Below are 20,639 nucleotides of genomic sequence, written 5' to 3'. Positions count from 1 at the left end.
AGGCTTTTCTTGAACACCTCCAGGGATGGTGACTCCACCACCTCCCTGGGCAGAGCATTCCATGATGCTCCTTCAGAACCAAATGGCTAAGCAGAAAAAAATAACCCACACCAAAACCAAACAACAAACCAAAATACCACAAAGATTATAAACTATTTTTTATTTTTGCATGTCTTAGTAACATTTTAAGGAGTTAGTTGCTGGTATTGGAAGTCCCATGTCTTTCATGTTAAGTACTTTCATTAAAAAAATCCAAACGTGAACTTTCTCTCTCTCTGAAATTCAGTCACTACTACAACTGAATTTGTTTGGATGACCTTGAGTATTGTAATGCAGAATAAAATATTCAAATCTCGAAGTTATTACTTCCCTGAGACTTCCAATGTTCTTGTTGCTCTGTCTTGGTAGACAACAAGATTTTTTTCAAGGACACAAAGAACTTAGAATAACTGATGTAGAAGTGGTTGCATGAAGATGTGGGTGACACCCGCATCTACGTGAGTGTCTCATCCACAAAGCTACTCCCTAAACCTCATGGAGCTTTCACTACTGTTACCAACTTCAGAAATAAATCTTTAAGAAGAGAGAAAATAGCACTTTTCACCTGACAATGGAAGTCTGAGATCCAGTAATGGAGTCAAGATCATTTAAGTGTTTACACAAAGGACAGGAAGTCCACCAGGAGAACAGAGGATACATAATGCATTGCAGTCAGTATCAGAACAGAAATTATTTCTGACTCTTCTCATTGTGAGATTTCTTTCTCTTAAAGAGACAAAGTAAAAGGAGATTGCTTGACCTTCTTTTTTGTCCTCTACAGTATGACAGAAGACAGAAGTTGTTTGTGGAAGGATGGCATATACCTGTATTACTGGGTTCAATTGTTCATGAGATCATGACAGGTAGTCTTTGATTAATCATGCAACAGTTTTCCCTTAAGAGAATCACAGAATCACAAAACACTTGACAGGAAACTCTGAACATCATCTAGTTCTATTCCTTGCTCAAAGCTGGATTAACTTTGACTTCAAAATAGGTTACTTGGGGAAAAAAAAGTACACCCATACATGAACAGGAATTTATTTTCTTTAGAGTTTCTAAATAGTGCTGCTAAACTTCGATTGTCTAGAGTCTCTGTGGGAGCCTTATATGCAATGTGAAAAATATTTCTTTCTCCCAAGTTTTTGAATACTGCTTGGACTCCTCTGCTGTGTCGTTACATTTAGCCTAGTAGAGTTTCAATCATTTTTTGCCCCAGTTAATGCAACTTACATGCTTTTATCAATAGTTTCCTGCTGCTAACAACCTCTCCTGTCCTGCTCTTTAGTTGTACTGGTTTAGCCATGTTCTTTAAGTATGAGTTTACACTGGGAATCTGGTATGAGATTTTGAAAGACTCACATGCCAAAATTTGTTTCCTCTCCACAGCCTGCTTTCTTTCTGCATTTTAAAGTTAAGAACAATAACTAAGATTCTTTGGTTCTTGTTACTCCATCTAACATCAATACAGCTGATGTTACAATACAGACCTTGATAGCAACACGTGCACTGCTCAAAATTAAGTCAGGAAATTACTCTTGCTTCCTGAGAAGGTGCTCCCAAAAATAGTCATTTATGACATCTAAAAACGTATGCCAAATGTTAGGCTTAATTATGACATTTATACTGCAAGGGCAAAGATAAAACAGTTTCCTCTTAAGTCTGCCCTGACCACTACAGCAAGTCACAGTCATTGTAATCACCTTGGTCAGGTCATTTGCAACATAGTTCTTGCTATTATCAATCATATTTATACTGTTGTTCTGATGTTATTATGTCTATTTAGATTGCATATCTATATATATATATAGAGAGAGAGAGAGATTACATATCTATATATATATGACCATGTCAATATAACTGCTGAGGTGCTGATACAACTGTTTTATCAATTTACCTTTACAGGAAACTTCTGTTAATATGGTACCATTTCCACATCCTATTCTGTCTTTCCCACGGTTTTAACTTGATGTTACTCAAGACAATTTTCTATTATGTTTTCAAAGTGACTATTCAGGTTCATGTAGTTTCTTAGCATTTTAATTTTCCTACCATGCTTTGAGGCTTTTGAAATATGTATAATTTCCCTTTATTTCCCAGTCTTCTACCTCCAATTCCAGTGAGATTCTGTTTGTTCACCATATCATGCTGCCAGATTCTCTTTTAATCCTGCAGCTGGGGATGTATGTTTTTTCATGAAAATCCTCTTCATATTGTTCCAAATGTGCTCCTCTGCACTATTCAGCTTCCCTTCAATGTGAAGTTTAAAAAGGTCTAATCTTTTTACAATGTCAGGTGTCTGGTTCCATTTCTGCTAAAATGAAGATGTCATTCCTATTAATGGTTCACAAATATCCCCAACTCCTAATGAATCTGAGCCTCTTTCTTACTCATGTTCTTTCTACAAGGTCTTGCATGTGGTAGTAAAATTACTTTAAAGACTGCTACCACAGATGTCCTGTCCTTACATTACCCACATTTCAGCCTAAGCTTTAACTTTGACACTTCTTTTCTAGTTTTCTAGATTCTCAGTAGCTTTAGTAGGTCCCTCAATTCCATGGCTGCAGACTTCCACCCACTTCTGGGTCTAGTTGACTGAGTCAGCAACTTTCCACAAAACAGTGCTGCCTTCCCTTACCTATCAGCCAAACAGATAAGGTTTCCTAAGCACTGATACAACACATAAATGATGACTAAAGCTACCCAACTTAAAGCCAAGTCACCTGCTGAACACCAGGTGTAGCTACTTCTGACACATCTACCCCTGCCCTGCATGTAGTGTTGAAATTACCGGCGCTATAACTGCAGTCTATGCTGCTTTCTTCCATCTTTGTTACAATTCTAGATGTATGGCTCCTGCAGATCTGAAATCCACCTGCAATAGTCAAATTTGTCAGGTGAAAAAAGGAAAAAAAGGATAAATCACCCAGCTATGTATGAAGCAGAGCTTAAAATGGGATTATGTTACAGCCACAGAGGGCTACTTTAATTCCGTTCACTTGACTCATACATCTCATACCTATGAGAAAATAGTAATTTTAAGTTTAGTGTACCAAATAAATTTTCTTCAGTAGTGTGACCTTCACTCTACTAGCATTTTCTTTCTTTCCTCCCTTTCTGTCCCCTGACCCAGCTCCAGGACTGTACTAATGAAGTTTCTTCTCTATCTCACGACTCCGCTTAGTTTAACAACCATATATGATTATATTCTTCCCAAAGCTACCTTTTTGTGGGGTTGCAACTAATTCTTTAAACACTGACCCTAGTAGCTGTCTGTTTAGGAAACAATGAGGTTAAAGCATAAATGAATCAGCCAAAACAACACATGCAGAACTGACATCTTCTTTTCTCCTCTCCTCCTACTTTTCTTGAAAATTGAGCTGGGATGAGATTACATCTCAGTAACATTTAAGCATGCAGTAACATTACAGTGGGGACTCTGGTATCAGTAATAAGTGTTAAGCCTTGTAAGACTCCTTAGTATAGCTTTCATTTCATCTCAAATGGAGAAGGAGGAAACCAAGGATCTACACATTTTCACTCCCCAGCTGCAGAACATGCTATACATTGTCACTGCCTCCCAGTCAGCAATTCTCTACTTGTATAGCTTCCAGAGATTTATGATCTTTTTGTAAGCTGTCTGCCACCCCACAGTACCTTTTAATAATATTTTAGGTAACTACTGCCTATAGTTCACTCACTGCAATGTCATTTGCTGTATCATTAGACCAAATTTTAGACATCTGAAACTAAAAACTGTTCTTAAAGTATCTGCTCAGAATGTAAAAGGATTCTAGTGCAGTCCATTGAGACAAAGGGGTTCAAAGTCAGGATAATAGTCAAGCCCAGAATCTAAAAACTCCTTAGCTTAGGATCCAGCAATAGTTCCAGTGAACTCTCAAGCTGGAAATTGCTTTCACATTTTCTAAGGTGCTTACACACAACAGGTTCATATAAATGCTGATAGTGGTGGGGTTATAAGCACTGTCAATTCCACTGCCATAACTCCCATCTGTCAGTCTTTGATTTGGTGCATTTTGTCCCCTACTCATAATGATGAAACAGAAAAGAGTCAAGATTTCATCTGAAGAAGGAAGGAGGTACAAGGATGGTGTGACACAGCCTGCAGGGTAAGAGGGAAAGGCAGCTCCCATTGCTCATGCCGGGAAGGGATGTCTGAAGCACAGTGAAGACATTCCCTTAGTTGCTATCTCAGAAATACCTACCTCAAAAACTGAGGCCTGAAATTTAAAGATAGTAAATGTATGTAGACTGCTATTATAGCTGCTAAGAATTGTAGAGTTCTGCTCTGATCAGTGCCTTCCAAATACTAGAATAAATCTTAAGAGAATGGTAATCCATTCATTTTTCATTCTTTTTTTCCTCATGTATGACTGGAAATAAGAATGAAATATGAATGCAGAAAATGCCAGTGGTTAAAAGACTCTTTCTTGGTAGTGCTAATAAGCCTGTTTTCTGTAATTGAAAATCTCCAATGTATTCCTGAGCAAAACAATAAATAATACATCATAGACTCCTTTAAAAACCCCACAATAATAGTCTTCTTGATCCATAAACAATGCCTTTAGACACAGGAGTTACAAAACAAAAACAATGAAAGTAAAGTAAATGGTCTGGAAGAATAAGTGACTAACAGTATAATTAAATCCAACTCTGATGTTAAGAACAGTTTAATTGCCTGTGTTTATATGGTCAAGACTTTAAATTGTTAGCTGTAGCTTTGCATCACTTGTCTTGAGCTAGGTGTAAGAAAGGAACAACTTCAGACACAGAATGTTGAAAGCTATCTTGTTCTTAGGGAAAGGCTAGCAGAACTGCCTGTAAAACTTAATAAAATCCTGTCTTTATGGAAAATAATGGCAGTGTGTGTTCAGTCTACTGCATCACTAAAAAGGGCAAAACAAAATTAAACACACAGCAGTCTCTGGAGAGTCTAATACCTCACCTCAACACAAGGGGGGACTTCTTTACTGTAAGGGTCACGGAACACTGGAACAGGCTCCCCAGAGAGGCTGTGGAGTCTCCTTCTCTGGAGACTTTCAAGGCCTATCTGGATGCATTCCTCTGTGACCTGAGCTAGACTGTAAGGTCCTGCTCTGGCAGGGGGGTTGGACTTGATGATCTCTTTCAGTCCCTTCCAACCCCTGACATTCTGTGATCCTGTAATAATCTTTCCATATATAAATTATAAAATATAATCTTTACAGGATTAGAAATTACACCGAGGCTGAAACCTACATCCTCCCTTATGCTGATAATTTGATCTTTTCCATGTATCAAAGGGCTTTTCTTCAGGAAAAAGTGGAGGTTGTAATCTTTGCAAGTGAATAAAGCTTTACAATACAACCCAGGCATTGCCTGACTTTCAGAGAAACACAGAGAAGATGGCTGAAAAACTTACAAAACTTTTAGAATGACTGACTAGGGGTAGTTTTTGGTCATTAGGCTTTTAGTTCTTTCACTCATTGAGAAACCTTGCATTGAGTTCTTTAGGTTGTTTGCAAGTAACTTGATGGACAAAATTCTGAACAGAATATAAAACTACTGACAGAAATCATAGAATCATAGAATGGTTTAGGTTGGAAGGGGCCTCAAAGATCATCCAGTTCCAACCCCCCTGCCGTGGACAGGAACACGTCAGGCTGCTCAAGGCCTCATCCATTCTAGCCTTGAACACCTCCAGGGAGGAAGCCTCCACAACCTCCCTGGGCAACCAGTTCCAGTGTTTCACCACCCTCACTGTAAAGAACTTCTTCCTAATATCTAGTCTAAATCTCCCCTCTGCCAATTTAAACCCATTACTAATCCTATCATTACAAGACAAGTTTAGAAGGGACGTTGAGATGCTTGAGCGTGTCCAGAGAAGGGCGACGAGGCTGGTGAGAGGCCTTGAGCACAGCCCTATGAGGAGAGGCTGAGGGAGCTGGGATTGTTTAGCCTGGAGAAGAGGAGGCTCAGGGGTGACCTTATTGCTGTCTACAACTACCTGAGGGGTGATTGTGGCCAGGGGCAGGTTGCTCTCTTCTCTCAGGTGGCCAGCGCCAGAACGAGAGGACACAGCCTCAGGCTGCGCCGGGGGAGATTTAGGCTGGAGGTGAGGAGAAAGTTCTTCACTGAGAGAGTCATTGGACACTGGAATGGGCTGCCCGGGGAGGTGGTGGAGTCGCCGTCCCTGGAGCTGTTCAAGGCAAGGTTGGACGTGGCACTTGGTGCCATGGTCTAGCCTTGAGCTCTGTGGTAAAGGGTTGGACTTGATGATCTGTGAGGTCTCTTCCAACCCTGATAATACTGTGATACTGTGATACTGTGATATAGTCCCTCCCCAGCCTTCCTGTAGGCCCCCTTCAGATACTGGAAGGCTACAACAAGGTCTCCTCGAAGCCTTCTCTTCTCCAGGCTGAAGAGCCCCAACTCTTGTAGCCTGTCCTCATAGCAGAGGTGCTCCAGCCCTCTGATCACCTTCATGGCTCTCCTCTGGATTTGTTCCAACAGTTTGATGTCCTTCTTGTGTTGGGGGCTCCAGAACTGCACAGTAGTCCAGGTGGGGCCTGATGAGAGCAAAATAAAGGGGGAGAATCCCCTCCCTTGCCCTGCTGGCAGCAATTCTCTTGATGCAGCCCAGGACACAGCTGGCTGTCTGGGCTGCACGTGTAGACTTTCACACTTAACTTTTCATCAACTCAGACCCTCAGGTCCTTGTCTTCAGGGCTGCTCTCCAGCCATTCACTGCCCAGCCTGTATCTGTGCTTGGGATTGCACCAATGCAGGTGCAGGACCTTACACTTGGCCTGGTTGAATGTCATGAGGCTGGCCTGGGCCCACCTCTCCAGCCTGTCCAGGTCCCTCTGGATGGCATCCCTGCCCTCTAGCAAGTTGTCTGTGCCACACAGCTTGGTGCCACCTGCAAACTTGCTGAGGGTACACAGACAGCTATTCTGTGGTGATGGCACCTTAATCTGGTCTGGAGAAAACTTGAAAGAAACTGACATATAAACAGAAACTTGAAAGACCAAGATGAAGTATCTCCCTGAAAGATGCTACACTAACTGGCATTTTTGGGTGTGCCAGTTTAGGGCCACCAGGACTGGAGGACAGAAATGACACTCCTTTTGGAGAGTCAGGATGAAGACACTGCACACTGACTGGAAGTTTAAAGGGAGATTCTATTTACAGGTTCATATATGCCAAAGCCAATCAGATAGAATGAATACACCCACTAGCTTAGGCTAAGTCTATCAGACTAAAATCTTCCAGAATCCTCCACTGCCTCCACCTTGACAGGCCTGAGAGTAGGCCAAAACTGCCCTCCCCATCTTAGGCCTACAAGTGCTGAGCAGGCTGCATGACACAGCTCAAAACTCCCTGCCAGCTAGAAGCCCCCTCCCACACACAAACCATGAGATAAGTAGGGTTGTGTGCTCTTCCTGGAGGAAAGAAGTGAAGGGAGGAAAGGCAGGGAGGAGAAGAGAAGAGAAGAGAAGAGAAGAGAAGAGAAGAGAAGAGAAGAGAAGAGAAGAGAAGAGAAGAGAAGAGAAGAGAAGAGAAGAGAAGAGAAGAGAAGAGAAGAGAAGAGAAGAGAAGAGAAGAGAAGAGAAGAGAAGAGAGCAGTATCAGCCAAGCACTGCCGTATAAGCTATGATACTAGAAAGTGGAATAGAACGACAATGTCACAATATCCTGGGATGAACAGGTTCACCCCCTGGGATGGGACTTTGCCTCTGTAGCTTTCTTAAGGGAACCTAGCCCCCACCCCCAACTGTCACACTGGGTTAAAAAATCAGTTGTGTTTGAATAGATTTTTACAGGGTCATAAGTCACATAGTTTGTCCAGCACTTTTTTGATTTGCTGACCTTAGCCATTACTCTTGCTTAGAATTTTCCTGCTTTACATCTACAACAGTGAACAGGAAGATCAAAATGTGTGCTGTGAACATCCATGCTCTTGCACTGGCAGAATACATCCTAGGATAGCTTGGCCTGTACCACCCGTCACTTAGCCAGACATGGCCATGGCCACTTTATGAGGATAGCATACAGGAAGGCTCCCAAAAGAGTACTCTGTTTTGCTGGGGATAAGAATTATGCATACAGGATGCCACTCACTGAGGATTAGCCCTTTTCAGCACATAAGGAACTCACTCAAAAGTAATCCCAACGAAAAAAAATCTGTTCAAATGAACATTGCACCCATTTTCCACTTAATGAAACAGAACAATTTCTCCTTCATTGTCCTGCTTTTTGAGAGTTTGCAATATTGCTTAAGTGATGTCAGATTGGACAGAATATTAATGAGTTCTAAAATAGTAAGCAACAATTGTTTTCGTATACGGATTGAGTTTAATCAACATTTAGCTCCTTTCCATTGAAGAGATTACCAAGATTATAAAATCCTTGTATGGGGAACAAGAGTGCCTTCTGTTACACAGTTTCAAACCTACTTCTCAGAAAAAAATGGTTTTGCTTTTAAAAAAGGGAATAATTCCTCATTTGAAACAGAAAAAGTTTTACCACTTGTTGAGTATAGTAATATTAAATGTAATGATTCTATGGAAATGTTGGAATGGTACAGCTATTGGAATTTGATACACTGGAACATAAGCCCTGGACAGGCGAGAGTGATCAGAAGTACTGAGTTAAGATCAAGTGGAAGGTTGGAATGACCTTAGAGAATGGTGTAACAAACATAAACAAATGTAAGGCTGGAGCCTGTGGTTTTCTCCTATCTCTGCTTAGACACAATGTGTATGTTGCTGAGAGAATATGATGAATGTCTATGCTAATTAGTATGCAATTTCTAATGCAAGTACATGTAACCAATTGTAGTTTAATACGATTTGTAACCTTCTGATGAAAGGTATAAAAACACGTTTGGAATGCAATAAATGGATTGGATTGGATTGGCTTGTATCAGGCCCTCTCCCCATCTCTTCTTCTGATGCCCATGGCATTGAAGCCCGTGGCAACCAACTTGAGACAGTCCAGGAGAAGTGAACCCTTTTGCACCATGTGATAGCTCCACCAAGCTACACAATGTAGATATAAATTTTGTTTTTTCTTAAATTGGCATGTAGGCACAAAAGATGTCATTGTAACTGACAAAAAAATCTGGGACGTGCTCTGATATTTAAAGGTTCATTTCTGCTCTGATATTTAAAGATTCGCTTTTCTTTCTTCCCTGCTACTGCCATTTGTATCACTACTCCACTTACAAATTATTGGAAAATTCTACCAAAGGTAAAACAAAACCATGCTCTTTAAAGATATATTTCTGGTTTGTATGAGAAATGGGAAGCCTGACAAACAATTTGAAGTTTCAGACATTTGAGGAAATTCAGATTCATACTCTTGATGCCCTATTTTCACACTGTAAGCTGTTGTACCTACAAAAACAATACATTCAGACCTGGAAGAAAGTGACAGACTAAAAACAAGTGAGTCTGTCATTCATTTCCAGAATAGATCTACAGATCTATTCCTGTAGCCTCTACTGTCCTCCAGTGTAGTGATTTGGGTGCTACCTGTTCCCCCACACTTTGGAAATCACCTAGACTAGACTCAGCCAGCTCTGGACATTGAATAAAGCGTATTATTTACAGCTCAGCACAATGTACAAGCAGATATTTACAGTACATACAGTTATATACATAAATATACAAGTGAAAGGGTAATACAGAAACCCAACAGCCCTCCCAGAAACCCAAGTCCCCAGGAGGGGCTCTCAACAACTCCTTCACCTTCCCCCTACCCTTATCAACCTTACCCCAGTCCCAAGGAAGAATGGAGGTTCGGCTAGGGGGTTAGGAAGCAAAGTGGATTAGTCCAAAATGGAGGGTGGGGTTAGAGAGATGCAGCTCAGCCAGCAGAAACACAACACCCCTCATAGAAACCAGAGTCCCCAGGAGGGGCTCTCAACCACCCTTCCACCTTCTCCCACCCCTTTACCTTACCCCAGATGTTGCCTTATGCCCCAAGGAAGAATGCAGGGTCACCCAGGGGGGTTAGGAAGCAAGTGGATTAATCAGAGAGATGGCAGGTGAGGTTAGAGAGCAATGCAGCTCCAAGCCCAGGCTGTGCCCGAATGCCTATGTATGTTTATTCTCTTGTTCTTGTACATCTCAGCAAGCATATGAGTGAAGTAGACATCACCATTGTTTCCCTTTCACACCCTGTGACCTGATCCTTCTCACCTAAACATTCTAGCTAGCTTCAAACTAGCACATCCAGAGAAAATCTCATTAGCAGCTACAGAAAACTACAGTGCTTGTGAGACAACTACAGAAAGTACAGACCCTTAAAACATTGCCTTTGTTTTTTAAGTAAAACTGGTTTGTATTGCACACAAAAACTTTCTTCCTTCTGAACCTGAGTGAATTCCACCTGGTTCTGATGACAGAGAGACTGAACGAAGACAACATGGGAAACAAATGAGCAACTAGAAGTTCATGGACAACTGTAGAGCAATGATCTCATTGGAGTTCCAGAAATACACTGGACAGCCTGAATGACTGGAATGATGCAATGAATGGATACAAGCACCCGGGAAATAAAGCCTAGGAAAGCAAAAGAGGAAGAGGAGTGCATTGTGTACAATGGGCTCAGCCAAATGTAGCAATTTTGCTTTGAAATAGAATGGGAGACATTTAGGAGGTTGTAAGAAAGATCAAAGGAGAAAACAAAGGACAAGTGATGTTCTGCTAAGAGTCTGCTACAGACTAAATGGATAGACTAAATGAATTCCAGAAGTCCCTGACAATGCAAATAAATCTAGGATTCTGCAGTCTTTAGATCTGACCTTTTATCACCATTAGTTTGCTTTTTTTTATTATCCTTGATTTCTTTCAGAGGTCTTTGGTAATCTTCTGATTTTGAATATTACTATATATTTAATCTATATGTCCCCTACAGATAAGGTTTTTCTATAGTCAGAGGTTGGAAGGGCCCTCAGAAGGTTATCTAGTCAACCCTCTCCTGCAGACTAGGTTGCCCAGAGTCCTGTCAAGCCTCACCTTGAATATTGCCAGGGGTGGAACCACAACCACTTCCCTGTGCAACTTATTCCATTGTTCCATCACCCTCGTGGTAATGAATTTGTTCCTAACATCCAATCTAAATCTGCTCTTCTCTAGTTTGAAACCATTGCACCTAGTCCTATCACCATAGGCATTAGTAAATAGTCTCTATGCATTCTTCTTGTAGCTCCCCTTCAGGTCCTTTCATTCTGAAACAGATCCTTTGATGAGGATGGGATGGGGTTCCAGTTTTCAGCGGATCTCATGTTTGAAAATATATTGATCATCACTTATCATGTCAGTTGTTCCTTAAACATTTTTGCCCAGATGTGTTGTTTTTAGATTTAACCTGTTAAGTGCACAATCTTTTCTATTTTCTTCATTTACATACAACTTCAGATTTGTGAAATACCATTTCTTGCTTCTAATTATTACTCTTAACCAGCTGATCGACCATGCTGACCTAGTCTTTGCACTCTCTCAGTTGGTTTTGGTTTTGATATAGAGCATATATACAGTCTGCTGTTTCAATATAATACTCTTAAATATTTTTGGGGATACTTTAAGCTTACTTTTTGGCAAGAATCTTCATTCTTTTGCAGTTATTTCTGAAGATGAGCACAAGTCAGGCATGCATTTTTGTCTTGAAAGGCACACACTGAGTACATTTTACATGTTTGATATGCATAATGAAATACCTTAGTCTACATTAGAAAGAGGGTAAACCAAAGGTTAAATCTTAGATTAAGTTTTGCCAATATAAAATATTGGTAATTTTGTATTGCAATAACATCTTTCCATGAATTTCATAAATAATAGGTAATCTGAGAGAGTGATTTGCCATTGGAATGGGCTGCCCAGAGAGGTGGTGGAGTCACCATCCCTGGAGCTGTTTGAAAGCAGACTGGATGAGGCACGTAGTGCCATGGTCTAGTTGACTGGATAGGGCTGGGTGCTAGGTTGGACTGCATGATCTTGGAGGTCTCTTCCAACCTGGTTGATTCTATGATTCTATGGTTTCTGTGTAATTTCACAAAAAATATTTTGCCTATAAACTTTAGAATTCATTGGTCCAAAAGGCAAATGGATTTTGCTATGTGGTTATAATTGCAATTTAAAGTGTTTCAATGGAGCAGACCTGTTTCTAAGATGCACCACTGTACCAATTATTTCTGAGAGTAGTAAAAAACCTCAGTCTTCTCTAGATAAACATATTGAAGTCATACTAATTTGAATGGAAATCATATCCCTTCAGAAAAAGAGAAATAAAGAAAAGAAAAAGAAATTAAAATGTTGAGAAGTGGGAAATTTGGATTAATAGTTAAAAGGATAATCTTAATACACTTCTTTTGCATTATCAAGTACATAGCTTCTATTTATTTCAAGACTATCTGTATAGCATACCGTTTATTTGAAAAGAACATCTAAGAACTCCTTGTAAGTCATCACATTCAAACTATTATATCAGGTCATCAGTAATACTCCTAATCTGTGTGATTAAGAAGAACTCTGGCTACTTCAGAGTGGTTTACATGTCTCTGGCTATCACGGACACTAAGAGAAGAAGCTGATTTGATTGTTTGATCAAATGAATATATCCCATCCTGTTTGTATTGCCATTTAAATGTCTGTTCTCAATCCCTCTTATTCTTTTTCTATTTTTTTTTAACTGTTTTGCTTGGATGCTCTCAGTTATTTTAAATTCTTTTGACATCAATTTAAAGTATCTAAGTATATTGAGGGGGAAAAAACCCACTACAAAGCTTTAACACATATTAAAGCTAAACTCTGCAGACAGGATCTAGTAATTTGTCACTTTGCATTGCATTGAAGATTAGGTTTCTGTGCACCAGATTTAATTTCTTAAGGAACATTGAATTCAAATAAGAACTGTTTTTGTGGCCTTCAAGTTTTATTTACTACAGACAACTCCAGGAACCTCAAAACACTGGCAGATATAATTGTTTTAAAAAAAAACAAAAACTTTTTTATCATTTGTCATGCTTTTTGTAATTGTCCCCTGCTTGCACAGAGTTTTTAGCAAAAGTCCTTTAGCATATAGCCAATGTTGTTTTCAGGAAGAGTATTTCATGCCCTCAGTGCTTGGAAGAGGTACTGTTTGTGAGAGGAAAAAGGAACAGCTCTTTAAAAGTACATAAGGATGTATGCAATGGCATTAATCTTTTATCTTTTTCCTGTACTTGGTACTGCTTTGATGAAAGTGCTGCTTCCAGGGAGCATGCTATTATCTCTTTAGAGGCAAACTTCCAGTTCAAGCAGTAGACTCCAAGCACAATTACAAAACAGGTAACACCTTTCTGTGATGTTTCCCATGTTGGTTGAGGACCTGGAAAAGCCTTGCTAAATGATTTTACATAATAAAAGGAGTTATAGTGATATCTGCAAAGCTCTTTTTTAATAGTGAAGTGAAAACACTCCAAAGAAAGAGGGTGGAAAAGGCTGCTCAGGTGGTTTGTGGAGTCTCCCTGTCTGGAGATATTCAAAACCTGCCTGGACATGTTTCTGTGTGATCTGGTATAGGTGATCCTGCTCTGCAGAGAAGTTGGACTAGATGGTTTTTCAGGGTCCCTTCCAGCCCCTGACATTCTGTGAGAAGAGAACTAGATGCAGAGGCTAGAGATGAAAATTAATCTTCATGTCTTCCCTCCCTAATTCAAGTGAATGACCACAGATATGTTAAAAAATATGAAATATGAATAATTTGACCTTGCAGGTAGAACATCACAATTGACTTTTTTTGAAGTCATGTGAAACTGAACTAAAAAAATCACACTTCACTTTCCTTTTCAGCAGCAAGAGAAGCAAAATGCTTTCCTGTGTATACTGTGTCTCATCATATCACTTAAATCTCTGCCTTTTCCTGAAAAAAACCTAAATTTCACTGAAAATTGATATGCTGCTCTTGCACTGCAGTCCTGGCCATAACAGCTTTATGAGTCATTTTTATTTACACAGGGAAAAATCAGGTTAATCTACTTGTGTGTTAGACACATAAGGAAATAATCCAAAGACATGTATGACAGAAGCCTTTTTAGGTGATGTTCTCTTCAACTGTTTAGGCAGCAACAGACTCTAAGTCTCTTCAGCAGCTGTGACAAGTAATGCAAATGCAAGAAACACAAAAGATGAACATCACAAAACTTATAAATACTGGTTTTGATCAGCATGCTACTTCTTGGATTAAAGTCAACAGGAAAGACATAGTTGATCTTTCAGTTAGCTGTAAAAACAAATGAAGCATAAACAAAATCCAGAAGCACATGGTAAGTAGATATGCATTTCAGAATCAACTCAGAGCAAAATCTCTCATTTGACATAATACATATTCCTTGTCTTGCTGCCCATCCTACAGAAAGTTTGTCTCCATCTGCATAAAAATCTATACTACATCCATCCATGCTACATAAAATTTGGCTGTGCATGTTCTCTAGGTAAACTTTCACATCTTTAGCATTCAAATGTGACAGAACAAGTGGACACAGTCTCAAGTTGTGCCAGGGCAGGTATAGGTTGTATGTTAGAAGGAAGATTTGCCATTAGAATGGGCTGCCCAGAGAAGTGGTGGAGTTGCCATTCTTGGATGTGTTCAAGAAAAGAGTGGATGAGGCACTTAGTGCCATGGTCTAGTTGGTTGGACAGGGCTGGGTGACAGTTTGGCCTGGATGATTTTGGAGTTCTCTTTCAATCTGGTTGATTCTATGATTCTATGACTGCCCTTCTGTAGAACGGGAATATATGCTAGAAACCTTGGGATGTAAGATGAAGGTAGAAAGCTTATTAGGATACAAGGAAGATGTTTCACTCCATCATTTTTGTGGCTCTGTGCTGGACTCTCTCAAGCAGATCCCTGTCCTTCTTGAACTAAGGGGCTCAGAACTGGACACATTATTTCAGATGCAATCTCACCAGGGCAGAGTAGAGAGGGGGAAGAAGCTCTCTTGACCTACTAAGCGCATCCCTTCTAATGCACCCCAGAATGGTATTGACCTTTTTGGCCACAAGAGCACATTGCTGGCTCATGGTCAACCTTCGATCCACTAGGACCCCCAAGGTTGTTTTCCCCTTCACTGCTCTTCAACCTACATTGATACATGAGGCTGTTCTTTCCCGAGTTTTAGACTCTGCATTTGCCCTTGTTGAATTTCATCAGATAATAGTAAAAGAAATATTCAGAAGAATATTTCTGAACAAATTCTGAGAATTGCTGCAGATCAGAGGATCTCTGCAGCTCATCTATTCCCATTCAAAGATGGGCTGGAACAGACGTTTGGATGCAGCTTGCCATCTACAGCCTCAATAATGCAGGCCAGTTTGTGGTCATAACTGTCAGCTCTGATGACTTCGCTTCATTCCAGAGTATTTATTTTTTAGGAACCACTTCCATTTTAGTCTGCTTGCAGCACCTCAGAGTCACTGAAATAAGTTTTTTATTTACTTATTACTGCCTCTCATTTCAATTTCCTTTTCCTCAAAACTGAGGAAATTGAATGCTGTGGAACTTTGCAGGCACGTCTCATTCTACCGGCAGCCACCAGTGACAGAGGCTGCATGCCTCTCATAGCCAAGTTTCACAGCTTTGAAATCCATGAACCTTTTAACTTGAAACAAAAGCTGATGTTTCTTCACACAGCCAGCCTTTTCTGAAAGCTACCAGTATATAGGACTAACAAGCCAGAGATGCAAAATCTGCTTCCCACAGTACTGGAAAAAGCTAGGGGGAAGAAAGGGTACTAAGACTTCTGCTCCACAGAGAACTGACCACACAGTAAATGAACTATAAGGAGCTAAAGAGTTTTAAGAAGCATTAACATATCCCATTGTTGAAAACACACATATATATGTGATTTTACATACAATCTACAAGATATGCAAATGCAGACACACTTTTGTATGCCTTAGTGAAAAACATGGTTCATGGCTCATATCAGCAATACCCAACACTTAGCACATCCAATACTCCATTTTTAAAACCAGTGATGTACTTTTAGTTTACGTTGCTCTTCACATTCCTATGCAAAAGTAGTACATCATGCACCGCAGAAACATAACCAACCACAGAGTGAAGATCAGCAGCTGTTTAACAGCTTTTGGCAGATATACAAAAGGGTTTAATAAGACAGGGGCCCAGATAGCCAAAGTCACAGATGATTTAAATAGGGAGAACATTGCTACCCAAGCTGAAAAGTGGACCAGGGTATTGAATTATCCTGTTATCCAAACTGAGTTTAATAAACAAAAAAACGACCACATTCTATGTCACTGTCTAAACAGTCTATCTCCCACTTGTTTCCCTCCCTCCTACAATAGCTTTTGAGAGTCTTGGCCAATTTAAACCAAATTCAACAGACAAATAGAGGACTCAGAAATACTGAATTCCTACAAGTTTTCTGAAAATGAGCCAGAAGAGAGAAGGAACCCTGTTGATGTCTTCAACGAGAGACTGCGATGGGCAAGAGGACGTTATTAAACATCAGAAAACTTGTACAATAGGAAGATTTCTTTGTTAAGGAGACCTTTAAGTCTGGTCACTACTCATTAAAAATCTAAGACAATCAACTTTGAGAAATAAGTCCAGAGGAAATCTACCTTACTTAATTCCAAGTCATGAAAATAATAAAAAACTGTAAGAGGTCAAGACTTGGGATTTGTACCTCATGTAAAAGGCATCAATTGCCACAGGAAGGCACAAATCTCATGATGCTGTTAAAGTAAGAGAATCATTGCACCTCCAATTTTCTGTGCCTTTTTACCAAGGGTTGGGCTTGAAGGATACACTGTATTAGTTTTGCTAACTGTTCCTCCAAAATTATTTCCCCTTAAGCTTAAAACACATTCTTGCATAAGGATTCTCAACACTAAGTACAGTCACACATATTTTTATAATTGCAGAACTATTACAGTAAGGAGTAGTTATGAAAGCCTTATGATTATTAGTTAAACAAACAAACAATTGCTTTTAATCATAGAATCATAGAATCAATCAGATTGGAAGAGACCTCCAAGATCATCCTGTCCAACCTATCCATCCAATACAACCTCATCAATGTTTATAAATATGTAAAGGGTGAAAGCCAAGAGCATGGAGCCAGGCTTGTCTTGGTGGTGCTCAATGACAGGACAAGCAGCAATGGGTGGAAGTTGAGGCACAGGAAATTCCATGTAATCATGAGGAGGAATTTCTTCACTGTGAGGGTGACAGTTTAAGAGGGACAGAGATCTGCTGGAGAGGGTTCAGTGGAGGGCTACAAGGATGATTAGGGGACAGGAGGGCATGGCTTATGAGGAGAGGTTGAAGGACCTGGGGCTTTTTTGTCTGGAGAAAAGAAGACTTAGAGGGGATTTGATAAATGTTTATAAGTATCTGAAGGCTGGCCAGGACAGGCTCTGCTCACTTGTTCCCTGTGATAAGACAAGGAGCAATGGGTGTAAGTTGCAGCAAAAGAGGTTCCGCCTCAACACAAGGGGGAACTTCTTTACTGTAAGGGTCACAGAGCACTGGAAAAGGCTCCCCAGGGAGGTCGTGGAGTCTCCTTCTCTGGAGACTTTCAAGGCGTGTCTGGATGTGTTCCTCTGTGATCTGTGTTAGATAATATTGTCTTGCTCCAGCAGGGGGGTTGGACTTGATGATCTCTTTGGGTCCCTTCCAACCCCTAAGCTCCTATGATCCTATGAACATTGCAACAGGCTGCCCAGGGGGGCTGTAGAGTCTCGCTCTCTGGAGATATTCAAAACCTGCCTAGATGTATTCCAGTGTGATCTGGTATGGGTGCTCCTGCTCTGCAGGGAGAGGCAGACTAGATGATCTTTTGAAGTCCCTTCCAGCCCCTTACATTCTGTGATTCTGTGATTTTTTGATAGTGGAAGAGCCGGCTGGGGTAAAGCATAATGGAGTTCAATCCATGATCTGTGACACATCCTGTTTCTGGGGTTTCCTCACTTATCTTCCACTTGTGGGCTTTTGTGCTTGCTTTTCTGCTGTTTGGCTGGCTGGCTTGCTCTCCTGCTCGCTAAAAAAATCAGTAGTTTCTGTATTATTCCACTAAACTCTCCTTAACTCAACCCATGGGGCTTTTTCTTTTTTTCTCCCTTACCACCCCACTGTGAGTGTGGTGTGCGAGAGCTTGTGAGAGCAGCTGTTTTGGAATTCAGCTGCTGGCTGAACCAAAGCCATAACACATACTCAGCTGGGCCCCCTCCACAGACAATGCAGACGGTTCGAGGACGTGATTTGTATCCTCCTCAAGTAGGAGGAGATTTAAGACAAATATGGTGAAACCAACCACATTTCTATAAAAGGAGCCTAACTGACTGGTGTTGATGCAATCAAATCACATTCCTACACTTTGGCAACATCCTGTTTCAGGAACTTATGTGCTCATTCTGTGCACTATTAAATATGCAGCGTGAGCACCTGTTGGTGGAGAGACACCAAATATCACCCAAATGATCATCTGGTAATCACAGAGCATTAGAGGTTGGAAGAGACCTCCCTCCAGAGATCACTGAGCCAACCCCCCTGCCAAAGCAGAATCACCTAGACTAGTCTGCACAGGCATGCATCCAAGTGGGTTTTGAAAGTCTCCAAAGCAGCAGACTCCACAACCTCTCTGAGCAGCCTGTTCCAGTGCTCCATCACCTACACTGTAAAGAGCAATGAGTAAGAAGCCCACTGATATCTAGGTAGCAATCTTATTTGTCAGTGAAACTACCTAAGAGAAAATCTATTTGAATTTGAGATTACAAACTTCTAAAAGGAGTTCTGTATACACATAGTTGGATGTTCTGTATTAACTCAACTATGCTTCACAGACGTTAGAACTGATTTTGTAGCAGTGCCTCAGATGGAAGGTTATTATCACACCGTCAAGCCAAAAAGAAATGTTCAGCAGAAGCATGGATCCATTCTTGACTAAATTTAACTTTCAGTATGTGATAGATAAACTGAGAAAAGTTTAGAACTACAAACATCAGAGGTTTAGTACTGCGAAACAGATATTTCTATAAATACAGCAATATGATATTTTAAAAGCACTAGAAGTTAGCTTCTTAAAGTTACAGAAGTGAGTGTTTAAATTATACAACTTAATACTGCATTTAACTGCAAACCAAGTATAATTAAACTATAAGAATCTAAAATAATAATTTTATAGAAAACTGGACACTTACATTTAGGTCCTAAATTAAATCACATAGGCATTATCCTTAAAAAAGGACAGAATCAGCCTGAAATACTGTACAGAAAAGCAGACAGGGAAGAAGCTCAATACAGTCACGTAAAAAGTAAAGAACTAATGAAACCTCACTCAACTATTAAGATGCTAATATTATATTAGAGATGTAAAAAGAGGTTAAAAAAAAGTGTTCCTTACCTTAGAGATCTGAAACAATGTAGACTTCTAAATAAACTACAGTCTCTTCTCAAGAGAGAATTGTCTAACTTTTCCACTACTTTCAAATCTGGAGTGGAAGATATTTCAGGCCTGGCCAAATATCACTGGAAGAAAATTTGTTCACATGTTTGGCTGTGTTTTGCATTCCATCCTGTTGCTTTGGCATACAGACACAGCTAATTATAATCTGTGACATAAGCGGCCAGTTCTACTGCTAAAATAGTTGTGTACTGACTCCAGAAATGAACTGCCCCACTGTAAGGCATAACCAATCCATAATGCATTCTACAATGGTCCAACCTGTCACATTATACCAAGTACTATATTAAAATCTCACAGATAGACTCTGCATATAAAAGCTACTAATTTAGATGTTAATAGCACATAATGCAAAATTAAAAGCAAAGAAGACTTGTGCTTTCTTTTTTGAATCCGTGTGTAACATCCAACTGAATTTTAATAGTTGTTTCTCTGAAAAATGTTAATGTTAACAGTATTCTAACTATGGTCTATATAAAAAATGAAATGCATGTATTTTAACTATAATAACCACATATGAATTTTATACAAAAATGATACTAACAGTATACAGTATACAGAAGCTTGGAGAAACAGTGATGACAATGGGGAGACTTCCTGCATGAAAGAAAGATAGATTTTGCAATCAAATAAATCTCTTATAGCTAATAAAGTAACTTCTCCAAAAAGTGAACCCATTCTTGATATTTAGGAAAGATGTCTATAAATAGCAAGAGCTTTATATATGGAAAAGTTGTATATATTACATAATTTAAAGATGATATTACAGAAATCATGAGGCATCTTTTTTAATTGCCATTTAAGCTTTGCATTCTCAAATGCAGAAACAAGAATTCCAGCCTGGCACTGCTGGCATTAGACTGACTATACAAACACCAACAGACTTTCTGTTCAACTGATGACATTTTAGAATCTGTGCTGGTAGCTTTCAGCAATTCAAAAAGCATTAAAACATACATTTTTAAGATTCACAGAATAGAAGGTTTGTGCTATGTGAAGCATTGCAGTCATCATCCACGTACTTGGACAATTTAATTTCTCAAAGCAGAATGTTGCCTTTTTTTGGAGGGGGGCAGGCACTCACACTGTTATGCTTTAGAAGATGAAGCTCCTACCAGAC

General features: G+C 39.9%; 1 protein-coding gene across 5 annotated transcripts in view; it reads right to left on the bottom strand.

The window, feature by feature from the left end:
* Positions 1-20,639, bottom strand: part of SGCG (sarcoglycan gamma) — a 163,457-nt gene that overhangs the window by 93,891 nt on the left and 48,927 nt on the right. The window contains exon 1 of one of the 5 annotated variants that reach the window (XM_064171882.1): positions 19,460-19,538. The exons of 3 other annotated variants lie outside the window; for them this stretch is intronic. The gene's annotated coding sequence lies outside the window, so the exon portion shown is untranslated. Of the gene's footprint in view, positions 1-19,459; positions 19,539-20,639 lie in introns of those variants that run through there. One more of the 5 variants, XM_064171889.1, reaches the window with a different exon arrangement.

The sequence above is a fragment of the Pogoniulus pusillus genome, chromosome 3 (assembly GCF_015220805.1).
Source record: "Pogoniulus pusillus isolate bPogPus1 chromosome 3, bPogPus1.pri, whole genome shotgun sequence".
Lineage (NCBI taxonomy): Eukaryota > Metazoa > Chordata > Aves > Piciformes > Lybiidae > Pogoniulus > Pogoniulus pusillus.
Note: the sequence above shows the minus strand (reverse complement) of the source record. Positions and strands in the feature narration are given on the sequence as shown.